Raw genomic sequence first — 12645 nt, 5'->3', positions numbered from 1 at the left:
CTTACCTGGTGTCTGTGTTGCTCTCTTTGTTCTGGGTGCTGGTGTGTGTGTGTGTGTGTGTGTGTGTGTGTGTGTGTGTGTGAGGACTGTTGGTAGCTGCTTGGAGAGTGAATAGGTAGAGGGTGTGGCACGAGTGTTTGCAGTGGCTGACAGGGTTGCCAGGTGGAAAATTTTTTTCTAGCCCAATCCAGCCCAAAAACCAGCCCAAAACCCGCCCAAACACAAACCCTGCCCCTGACACCCCCACCCCCGCGTCATCACCCCCGCCCCCGCCGTCACCGGCCCCGCCTCCCACGTCACCGGCCCCGCCTCCCCCGTCATCGGCCCCGCCTCCCCGTCATCGGCCACGCCTCCCCGTCATCGGCCCCGCCTCCCATGTCATCGGCCCCGCCTCCTACGTCATCGGCCCTGCCCAAAACGTCACTAACCCCACCCAAAAAACGTCACTAACCCCGCCCCCCCGCGGCCGAAAAAGGCAAAAAGCCGCCCGAAAAACCGCACAGAAACCCAAAAAGCCGCCCAAAAAACCGCAACCCGCCGCGGGCAAAAATTTCCCGCGGCGGGTCGCGGAAAACCGCCCAATTGGGCGGTAAAACAGCCCACCTGGCAACACTGGTGGCTGAGTGATTGCTGGGTGGCTCTGTGTGACTGAACTGTTTGCCAGTGGGGGGGGGGGGGGGGGGGGGGGGTTGGGAGAGGAGAGAGTGCCAGGTGCTGTTTGTTGATGGTGGTTTTCACTAGGTTGGTAGGGAGAGGCGAGCACAGTGGTGTGTCTTGGGCCAATGGGCTGCACCTGTGGTGTTGGAATATGGATGCACTGAATGCACAGGTGGCTCACATGTTGGAGGAGGAGGAGGAGAGTTTAGAGAGGTGGCCCCGCAAGTTTTCAGGCCCTGTACCATTTCCTGGACCTTACTGATTTAGCAATGTCTCAACAGGTACCGCTTTGACAGGGGCTGTCATTCAGCACCTGTGACCAGCTCCAGATTGCTCCACCCTTTCTGCAGCAAAGGACCCGTAGGACAATCCCATCCCTGTCTACCTCGAGGTCACTGCCTCCCTCTCTTTTCTGGCTACTTGTAGTTCCAGTCTGTGCTAGTTGTGAATACAGGCCTTACCCAGTTCCTTGATGTCTTTCCTAGCCACACCTCAGACTACACATCACCTTTCCCACCACCCCCCAGGCCCTGCAGAACATGGCTCAGTTCTACGCCACAGCTCACTTCCACTCAGTCATAGGTGTCATTGACTGCATACACATCACACTCAGACCCTCTCGGGCATGAGAGGCCAGCTATAGGAATAGGAAAGCATTTCACTCCATGAATATGCAAGTTGTGTGTGACGCCAAGAGGGAGACTGTAGATGTGTGTGCCAGATACCCAGATTCAACCTATGAGGCCTACATACTACAGCACTCTGGAATCTTCTGCAGGTTTGACCAAGGGGAGATCACAGATGGATGGCTCCAAGGTAAGTGCAACAGAGATCTGGCCAAACCCAAAGCTCCTCCACCCGCTAACCCTCAGCACTGCCTTCTTCCAGGTGTCTCTACAACCCACAATTCCCAGCCACCTCCACAAGGTACCCAGACCAGACAATACACACCCATGTCTCTTATTCTGCTTTGCTTCACAGGTGACAGAGGATATCCACAGCAGACCTGGCTCATGACCCCACTGGTGCAGTCAAACAGTGGCAGAGGAGGACTACAACAGCAGACATCGGACCATATGCGGCATCATAGAGTGCACCTTTGGCCAACTAAAAAGCAGGTTCCGAAGTCTAGATCAGTCTGGAGGGGAGCTCCTCTACAGCCCCAAAAAGGTCACCAAGATTTTCATGGCTACATGCCTCATAACCTGGTCCTGTGCAGAGGACGGACCATCCCAGAAGAGCTACAGCTACAGCAACCAGAGCAGCAGGCCCAGGACCAAGATGATGATGAGCTCCCTCCTCCCAAAGAGCAGAGCACACACCAGCTGGATGTCCGAGCCTGACAAAGAATCATTGAGACAAATTTCTGGTAAAGATAATCCACATTTATTCAGTTGATTCACCACCAAATCCTCCCACCACCTTAACCCTCTCCGTGCACACACCCCAAACCCCCACCCCCTCCTCCTAGCACAGGCCTTCCCAGAAAACACTTGGAGGCAGATGCACTAAAGCTAAATGAGCCTTTAATGACCCTCCAACGAGGAAAATTTGATCCGTTGCATGCATCAAAGGGCTTTTACTGAGGAAGCCAGCAGCTAACGAAAACGGAATGGAGATGAGCAATTAGTGTGAAAACCCCATTGAAACGACATGCACTAACCTTTTCCGATTGCCTTTACGCAGGAAAAAGGCAGGAAATCTAACGAGAGGTCTGGACCTCTCGTTAGGACAGCTCTGTGCCAGGAAAAATCATTAAGTGAAAAAATAAACAAACTTTGAGCCAATCCCAGCGCATTAGCAGAGCTAAAAGCGCTGTGATTGGTCCAAAGGACGTCAGAAAACACATAAAAAAAAAATAATAAAAAAAGGATCGGGAGGGGGCAAGGGCGCTCATCAGGAGCGTCCTGTATGGACGGCCTTGCCCCTCCCCGCTGCTCCCCCCCCCCCCGAAAAAGCAAATGCTAGCTGCCCCGGTCCCCCTCCCTTCCTGTTCCTGTGTTCTGCAGAGCTAACTCCGCCTCCCGTCATTCTTCTGCCCCGTGCCCCACCCCGCTGCCCCCCCTGAGGTCGACTATGCCGCTCCCCCCCTCCACCGAGACCCCCTCCCTATTAACGACCCGAGCAGCGCCTCTCACCTCTTTCTGAAGCGCTGCACGGGCAGGAAGATCTATTGTGTTGGTTGTAGAGTCTCCATGACGTCTCTTCTTCCCTGGCCTAGGCCCCGCCTCCTTCTGACGTAAGTAACCTACGTCAGAAGGAGGCGGGGCCTGGGCCAGGGAAGAAGAGACGTCATGGAGACTCTACAACCAACACAATAGATCTTCCTGCCCGTGCAGCGCTTCAGAAAGAGGTGAGAGGCGCTGCTCGGGTCGTTAATAAGGAGGGGGGTCTCGGGGGAGGGGGGAGCGGCGTAGTCGACCTCAGGGGGGGCAGCGGGGGCGGGGCACGGGGCGAAAGAATGACGGGAGGCGGAGTTAGCTCTGCAGAACACAGGAACAGGAAGGGAAGGGAGGGGGACCGGGGCAGCTAGCATTTTGCTTTTTCGGGGGGGGGGGAGTGGCGGAAAGTGGGGGGCAAGGCCGTCCATACAGGACGCTTCTGATGAGCGCCCTTGCCCCCTCCCGATCCTTTGTTTTTGGATTTTGCTGACCGGGTAGCCACGTGTATGTGTTGTGGCTTTTTTTTTTGTTTGTTTTTACGTTTGCAGCATGCGCAGAGCAGCCAGCAAAACGCTTGGCTGCTCTGCGCATGATTTAGGGGCCGATTACCGATGTGTATTGTGATTCTTTGATACATTGTACGTTTGAATACCGGTCTGAGCATGTGTGACTTTTTTTTTTGGTGCATTCTTCGTTTTTTAAAAATCGTTAGGGACTTTAACGATTTTGATTTTTTTACGTTTGGTTGCTGCATCTGCCTCTTGGTTAGCATAGAATTACCTACTTACCCTCCCCCTTCCCTGTCCATGCTGGCTAGCACCTCTCGCACCCTGTCCCTCAACAGCTGGTGATGTGATGGGCTGGGCCTCGCTGCTGCTGAAGTCTGGTCTGAGTCCTCCCCTGTGGGGCTATCGCTGTCATCTGAGTTTGCAGTGCAGCCTGCAGCTTTGGCTGCAACAGCAAAGTCTGACCACCTCATTAGCTGTGTGTGCATTTTGTGACCTTGGCACAGGCCCCAGGATGGGAGTTTGTGTGGTGCCCAGTGCTGGCCATCTCCTTCTTGGCCCACTGTCCTGGGGTAATGAGGGTCCAAGCTGACGAAGCTTGGCAGCTGAATGATGCTCCCCAGTTTAGGTGGATGGTGGCATTAGTGGTGGGCACCTGGTGTCTTCCTCTGTTACTGCTGGAGCAGTAGCTGCTTGCTCTGTGACCCCAGCAGCGGAGAGGGCTGCCATGTGAGCCTGTAGACCCTGGATAGTCTCCTGCAAAGCCTGGAGCTTCTGCTCACAGGCCTGCTGAGCCTCCACCCCCCAGAGCAGTTGCTGCTGCCTAGCCAGGAGGAGGAGCTGCTTTCTCTGCCAGGTTTCCTAAGGGCCCCATGTTGGCCTCCAGCCTGTTCTTCATGGTCTGCAAAGGCCTCTGAGGGTGGTGGCACTGCCAGCCCTGGAGCCTCCTGTGTCTCCTCCCCTGCAGGTGGCCCCTGGAGGGAAACATCTGCTCTCTGACATTCAGCCCCACTGGCTTCTGGTGAGGATGCAGCTGGCAATAGTTTGGCCTCTGTCTCCTGCATGACCCCTGGCTGGAATGCCCACTATGGCCTGCCTCACCATCAGAGTCACTGTCATCACCCGCATAGTAAAAAAGGAGGAATCATTTGCCTAACCTGCCACTGTGTTACAGCATTCCTGTCCATATCTATCCATGTGCAAGTCCATCTCATAGATGATGAGGAATGAGAGGGCAGAAGACACTGATAGATGATAGTTAACAGGTGCTGGTGTTACCACCTAGCTGAGTGGACCCCAACCTGTGCACTAACCACTACTATGTCTTCCTGTGTGCCTTCTCAACCCCTCCCCCACTTACCTGTGAACTGGGATTACCTATGGGAGTGGTATCACTGATGCACCCCCCCCCCCCCCCATCTGCTGAAGAGAGGGTGACACAGAACAGACTGCACAATGTACTAGTGCCACATTTACCCGACTCTTCAGGCAGTGCTACAGATTCCATCCTGGGGAAGGAGGGTATGGACTATTCTCTCCAGGGGGCTGAGGTTTGCAGTGTCCTGGCTAGGTGGGGTGGGGGTGGGGTGGAACCAACCTTTGTGCCTTACATCCTTCTTGAGCTGGCACCACTTTCTTTTGCAGTCCTCAATGTCCCTTTTTGTGTGGTAGACTGTATTTCGCTACTCTCTTGCCTTGGTTGTGACTGCTATCCTCTGGTCCCTGGGAGCAAACAGATTAGTATGTCTTTTGTGTATCTCCTTCACCAGGATCTCTAGCTCCCCTTCTGAAAAGTTTCCCTTTCGACAAGGGGCCTGCTTGTTTGCTGCCATGATAATACTAGCTCAAACTTTGAAAATCCCAAGGTGAACATTTATATAGGGCCCTGGAAATGTCCAATGGCAGCCACACCTAGAAGTTTTGGAGATGGACATTTTGGATTATGACCAGTGCAATTTTTCTAGCAAAAAAGGTGCCAGTACTCAAATGCCAGGCCACCCTTCAGGGGTGGGGTGATCACTGAGGGACTCACTCCACAATAGCCAAGCCCCCTGCAACCAGTCACAGAATGTATGACAGCAGAATTGGTGTCTTGAGCCTGAGCTCTTTCATTAAAACTTGTGGTCCATGGCAGTGGCATAGCTAGACTGCCAATTTTGGATGGGCCTGAACCTAAAGTGGGTGGGCACAAAATTTTCTCTCTACCCCCCTTCCCCAGCAAAATTTAGTCACAGTTATCAGATGCATTTGTCACACAGGGGTAAAGTGCTGCTTTTCAGTGAATCAGGTTTCAGAAAATAATTTATTTCACAGCCTAACACCCTTTTCAATGAGCTTTCAGAGGCCAAAACCTCCTGCCTCGGGTCAGTATAATGCTGTTATGGTATCCTCTCCTGACCTAAGGAAGGAAGTATTGGTCTCTGAAACTTTATTAACACAGGTACCATATTACTTTATCCTAAATTAAAAATAAAATTATTTTCTTTACCTTTGTTGTATGGCCATTTACTTTTTCTCATTGTGTTGCTCCCAGTCTTTAGATTCTGCTTTCCTTCATCTTTCTCTTGCCAGGGTTTCCTGTCCGTTCATCACCTATGGCTTTTCATCTTTTCCTCATCCTTGTTCTCCACATGCCCCTTCCTCTTATTCTCCAGTCTTTCCCTAATCTGTCCTCTCCCTCTTTCAATCCAGCAGCTCCCCTCTTTCTCTCCCCATCCTTCCAGTGTCTCCCCTCTTTCTTTTGCATCCAGCGTCTCCTTTTTCTCCCTACCCTTCCATCCAGTGTCTTCCCTCTTTCTCTCCTCATCCCTCCACCCATCTACCCTCTCTCCTGATCCTTCCATCTAGTGTCTCTATCTCCCCTCTCCTTCTATCCAGTGTCTCTCTATCTCTGTACCCTTTTCTGTTCAGTCTCCCCACTCTCCCCTTTCTCTCTGCATCCTTTCATCCATCTCCCCTCTTTCTCTCCCTATCCTCCCATGTCCAGCAGCTCTCTCCCCTCCAGTCCCTTCTGCCTTTCTCCCTTGTCCAGCAGCTCTCTCCCTTCCATCCAATCCCCTCCTCTCCATCCCATGTCCAGCAGCTCTCTCCCTTCCCTCTAGTCCCTTCTTCCTCTTCCTCCCTTGTCCAGCAGCTCTCCAGCCCCTTCCTCCTCTCCCTCCCATGTCCAGTAGCTCTCTCCCTTCCCGCCAGTCCCTTCTTCCTCCTCTCCCTCCAGTCCCTTCTTCCTCTCCCTTCCTTCCCTCCAGTCCCTTCTTCCTCTTCCTCCCATGTCCCAGCAGCTCTCTCCCTTCCCTCCAGTCCCTTCTTCCTCTCCCTCCCATGTCCCAGCAGCTCTCTCCCTTCCCTCCAGTCCCTTCTTCCTCTCCCTCCCATGTCCCAGTAGCTCTCTCTCTTCCCTCAAGTCCCTTCCTCCTCTCCCTCCCATGTCCCAGCAGCTCTCTCTCCCTTCCCTCAAGTCCCTTCCTCCTCTCCCTCCCATGTCCCAGCAGCTCAGCCACTTTCCCTCCAGGCCCGCGAATCCACATCCTTCCTGCGGAGGCAGCGTTCAGCGTTTCCTTCCTGCCCTGTCTTCTCCCCTGCATCGGTCCCTGCAAGTGGAATCCTTCTCCTTTTCAGCCGTCGCGCTGCTCTGCCATACACACAGGCAGCTTCGCTCTCCCCCACCGCGTTCATCCGGCCCTAAACAGGAAGTGCATCATAGAGGGCCAGAATGGACGTGGCAGGGAGGAGCGAAGCTGCCTGTGTGAATGGCAGAGCAGCGCGACGGCCGAAAAGGAGGATTCCACTTGCAGGGACCGATGCAGCGGAGCCTGGGGAGAAGACAGGGTAGGAAGGAAACGCTGAATGCTGCCTCCACAGGACAAAAGGGCAGCGACAGCGCGCGAAGGATGTGGATGGGCGGGCCTGGAGGGAAAATGGGTGGGCCTGGGCCCATGCAGGCCCACCCGTGGCTACGCCCCTGGTCCATGGGTCAATTTTAGAAGACACTGGAAAAGGTGCCGGTACTCAGTACCCCCTCAAAAAAAGCCCTGATTATGACCCACACCTGGAAACATCTTGAGAAGTTCAATTATGGGTATTTCTTCAAAATGCGCCCAGAACATAGATGTTGGGATTTGTTAATAGACTCATGTATAGATGTTTTGGGGAAATGAGTTTTTGATATATGTTTTAGGATGATGCTTTTCAGCAGCTCTAGCCTTTCCATACTTCTTTCCCTTTACATTCTCTTTCCCATCCAGGATCAGCCTGCTGTACCTAGGAAGCTGTCAGCTGGATCGGCTCTGCTATGGCCATACTCTGAAGGTAAGCACACACCTCTCATCTAACCCTTCTCCTTCTGCTAGGCAGCTGACGTGAGACATGCTCTGCCCTGTGTATCTGGTAACCAAGGAATCCTTGCTTTTTTGCAGGCCAGGATAGAGCACTGGAGCTGGTCACCAGGAACACAAGGGACAGCAGTGGATTCCGATACTGAAAACTGTTTCTGGCCTATACTCAAATGTCTTGTTCTGAATTGGACATACTCCAGTTGTGGCTGCTTGCAAAGGGGGGGGGGGGGGGAGGGGAGGGAAGAGGCCTTGGGAATGGATCTGTGCACCATCTTCTCCTCTTCAGTCAGGGTCAAGGGCTCCCCATCTTGTGCCTCTTCTCAAGATTCTGATTGCACTTATATCTTCAGCAGCTTCACAGGTATCTACATCTGGGGCTGTGCTCCCACTTTGTACCTCATGTGTCTACCCAGTAGACTACATCCCTATTTGTGTGTTGAACCCCAGTCCCCTTTTCTTAGGCACCCACCCATTCCCAGGGTTCAGGGGGAAACATTGTATGTACCGATTGTCATTTCCAGATCAGTGAATACTCTCCTACAATCCTCCATAGTTGGGCAAATTTGAACCTTTTCTAGCCGGTCCTGCAAACCATTTTCTATCTGGCCACAGGTAGGGCCTCTCACAGGCTCAACAGCATATGTTGGAGGAGGGCATCCAGTTATAGTTCCTGCTCTATGTCCCCTGCAGGTAGCTACACTGTTCCCCTGGCCTGTGCCCTGTTGATCCCAGATCAGGGCTACTTATTCAGGGCTCCCCTGCTGTTCAATGCCTGACTGTTTGCAATTATGATACAATAAACATGTATATAATGGATCCTTTTGACTCCTGGATCATATAGGTATCTCCCACAGTTGTACATGGTGGTTTTCCCTTTCCTCCTCACCAATGTATACCACTGCAGAAAATTGTGTAAATATGATCCAGCTGTTTGCAGGATTTTCCTGACCCTTGGCCAGGTTGGTTGTGGCTAAGGAAGCATGCGGAACAGTGTAAGCCATAGTCTAGGCACTGCCTACTCATAACTGCTGGTTGGTACCATGTAAGTTGCTAGTGCAAGACAAGGGAAAGGGAAATGGGACTTGATATACCGCCTTTCTGAGGTTTTTGCAACTACATTCAAAGCGGTTTACATATATTCAGGTACTTATTTTGTACCACTGGATCCTCAGAAGCTTAGCCAAAATTGGGTGGCGGAGCAGGTGGGGGAAGAGAGGTTGGTGGTTGGGAGGCGAGGATAGTGGAGGGCAGACTTATACAGTCTGTGCCAGAGCCAGTGATGGGAGGCGGGACTGGTGGTTGGGAGGCAGGAAATACTGCTGGGCAGACTTGTACAGTCTATGCCCTGAAAAAGGCAGGTACAAATCAAGGTAAGGTATACACATATGAGTTTATCTTGTTGGGCAGACTGGATGGACCATGCAGGTCTTTTTCTGCCATCATCTACTATGTTACCAGGGGCAATGGAGGGTTAAGTGACTTGCCCAGAATCACAAGGAGCTGCAGTAGGAATCGAACTTAGTTCCCCAGGATCAAAGTCCCCTGCACTAACCACTAGGCTACTCCTCCACTCTATGCTGTGTGTTCAAAGGGTTGGCGGGTCAGGGTATTTAATGGGGCTGGTCTGATGCATGCTATAAGAAACAGACAGGAAAGCACTTCAATTAGGCTAATTAGGACCTATACATGCCAAAACCCTTATCACCTCTCGCTTGGATTATTGCAATTTACTTCTTACTGGTCTTCCGCTCAGTCACCACTCTGCTCTCCAGTCTGTCCAAAATTCTGCAGCACAGCTTATTTTCCGCCAAAACCATTATACCCACACAAGCCCACTCCTCAAGTCACTTCACTGGCTCCCTGTCCACTTCTGTATACAGTTCAAACTTCTTACTGACCTTTAAATGCATCCATTCTGCAGCCCCCCCATTACCTCTCCACTCATCTCTCCCTACATTCCTTCCCGTGACCTCCGCTCGCTGGACAAATCTCTCGTTGTCTCCCTTCTCCTCCACTGCTAACTCCAGGCTTCGTTCCTTTTCTCTCGCAGCACCTTATGCCTGGAATAAACTTCTGAGCCTGTACATCTAGCTCCATCTCTACCTGTCTTCAAATCTATGCTGAAAACCCACCTTTTCACTGCTGCTTTTGACTCCTAGCCACTACTCATTTGCCTCCCCCCCCACCCCTTGTTCCTTCTCACCCAGTACTTCCCTCACCCTTAATTGTCTTGTCTGTCTGTATTATTTAGATTGTAAGCTCTTTTGAGCAGGGACTGTCTCTCTATGTCAGGTGTTCAGTGCTGCGTGCATCTGGTAGCGCTATACAAATGCTAATAATAATAATACATGTTGCCTACCTGGCTACAGCAGGATATATATATATATATATATATATATATAGGATGTTTGTCACAGGACTCCTGTAATACCACCCGATTGCAGCCTCCAGCTTGTCAGCTGGGCCTCAAAGGTTCTGTAAGACTGTGTAGCCCCATCAGCACCAGTATTTGGTGACACCACCTATCTGGTGATAGCGCAGGTACTGTAGCAAGAGCTGATGCCCCTACCCCCACTCGAGAACAAAATATAAGAAACCAATGGGCTGCATTAAGGGCTTATAACCCATTTATGTTTAAACAAAAGAGATCCACATGAAACAAAATATTTATTTTTATTTTGACTTACAAAACCACTTGACTCTGAAACGTGTTCAAAACAGAATAATCCATTTGTGTATCTAAAAGGTAAACTTCTACAAAACAGATGAAGATGTGATTCCATGTGCCCCAATGAAAGTAGTTTAATTCTACTTTCATTTAATTTCAATATATTTCATCATCTTTATAACATCAGGCTTCCCAAGGCAGATTACAACAACAGTTAAGATGAACCTATCAGGAAACTGGATATCCTCACTGAAATCTGGCCGTCTGTACCGTATAGAAGAACAGTGAAGAAAAATGAGCACAAACTACAGAATTTGTAATAATTGCTGTTTCTACCAGCTACAATAATTTTTGAAGCTTGGTGATATTCAATTGTTATTTCTTTTCTCCTCCATCTTTAAAAGCACTGCCTATCCAACTGAAACAGCTTTAGACTTGTTACAGATGGATCACCATAATGTGTAGGTTTCCAGGACCCCAAGCTTGGCCCTTGAGGGATGTGTCACAGGACAGCCTATGGCCCTTTGGCGCTAACAGTGGTGCATCCAATGAATGTGGGTTGGGACCACAACAAGGCAGCCTTTGAGGGGCCAGGGGTGCTGTTCCGGTTCATCTGTGGTTAGTATACTGTCCTCCCTCATCACTTGTCAGCTACCTGTATGTTGTAGGGGTTTGGGCTGTGGTGCCTGAATACTGGGACTGTGGATTTGATTCCCACTGTGGGAGTTTGTGGTAACTCTTATTTCCCCTGCTGTAGCAGCTGCAATATGCTCGGTTGTTGTGTGTACCACAAAGGCCTTTTGTATTGGTAGCTGGTGGAAGGAAAGCAAGGGGTTCCCCACCTTCCCATGTTCATCTCATAGGTTGGAGGTGAAAAACATAGCAGGGTTACAGCCACAGTCTAAGGAGAGTAAATGCATCATCAGCCATTGTTCAGGGACAGAGGTATTACAGGGATGCTCTATTTGAGATACTTATGTGGGGCCTGGAGGCGCTCCTGCATGTGCCAGATAAGCCTCGAGTTCTCCCTCTGTACGTGCCAGTACCAGATTCCAGGTCCTGATACACATTGAACCGCCTGCAAAACACAAGTTGGTGGAAACGTGGTTCAGGTCATACCAATTCTTGCCTTCACAACTTTATTTTTCAGACACGTTGTACAATGCTTCTCACAAGGCTGTGGCAAATGGCAAAAAGCAAATGGGGAACGCTGTGTGTGTGTGTGGGGGGGGGGGGGGGTATGCATTACACAGGACAAATATGTGAGGTAGGGTGGCCATGGAGACAGTGTGGCATAGTGACCTTTCTGTGCAAAATGGGCAGTGGAGTACAGCTGGGGTTCCTTTGGGCATCTGCCTGTACTTGGAGATGCAGACAATGTTCCTATCACCACATAGGTGGATGACAAGAGAGGGGTGAAGGTCTGTACAGCTCCTCATTGCAGCTCTGCATGGTTGGTGGAGAGAACAGCCCCTATACTTACTGGACATTGGATGTGGTGTACATTCTGTTTTCAGCAATGGATGTTGGGTTTACAGTTTCTCCATTCTATAATTATAGATGTACACACTTACAAAAAGGATTGCCTTTGTATTGAGATATATAGTAAGGAATTGGATTGGTGAGGGGGCAACTGCATGTTCTGAAGACAAAAAGGGATCTCATTTTATTTAATCCTGCCTATGCTTGGTGCTGTAATCTGTTGAGGAGGGGGGCAGTGTTGGACACTTACCTCGCCAGGGTAGCTCCTATGATTCTCTACTTCCTGATGGAGACATTTATTAGAAGGCAGGTGGTGGTGGTACTTAAATAGTTCTCTTCTGTGTCTCTGGCACAGGAAAACTAATATTTGAGTCTCCTCTCACAGAACTGACATAAATACCGAATAATGAAATATGACAATTTAACCAGGAAACGGACAGTACTCAACCCCTGACACATGATCTCACCTTAGCAATTTGCTTGGGATGAACCACATCGAATCTAACTGTACTCCTACACTGTATTTGTTCACACCGGAGTCTGTAACCATCTCTCCGGAACTATGTAAACCACTTTGAGCCTACTATTAGGTGGGAAAAGGTGGGATACAAATGTAACAAAATAAAATAAATAAGTAATTGGGCTCTCGACACAAAGCCATCCTCCCAGAACATTCTCCCAATGTACAGATTGTATGGAAGTTTTACACATAGAGAGGACATCCAAACATCAGCATGAATGTTTTTTTTACGTAGCATATAATCAAAGGATGGAGATGTTTTTGACTACTGCTAAAAGTCGTATTCAAGACATACTATCTCTGGATTTTCAAATCT

This window comes from Microcaecilia unicolor, chromosome 10, assembly GCF_901765095.1.
Source record: "Microcaecilia unicolor chromosome 10, aMicUni1.1, whole genome shotgun sequence".
Lineage (NCBI taxonomy): Eukaryota > Metazoa > Chordata > Amphibia > Gymnophiona > Siphonopidae > Microcaecilia > Microcaecilia unicolor.
The sequence above is the reverse complement of the archived record's forward strand: the minus strand, read 5'-3'. Positions refer to the sequence as shown.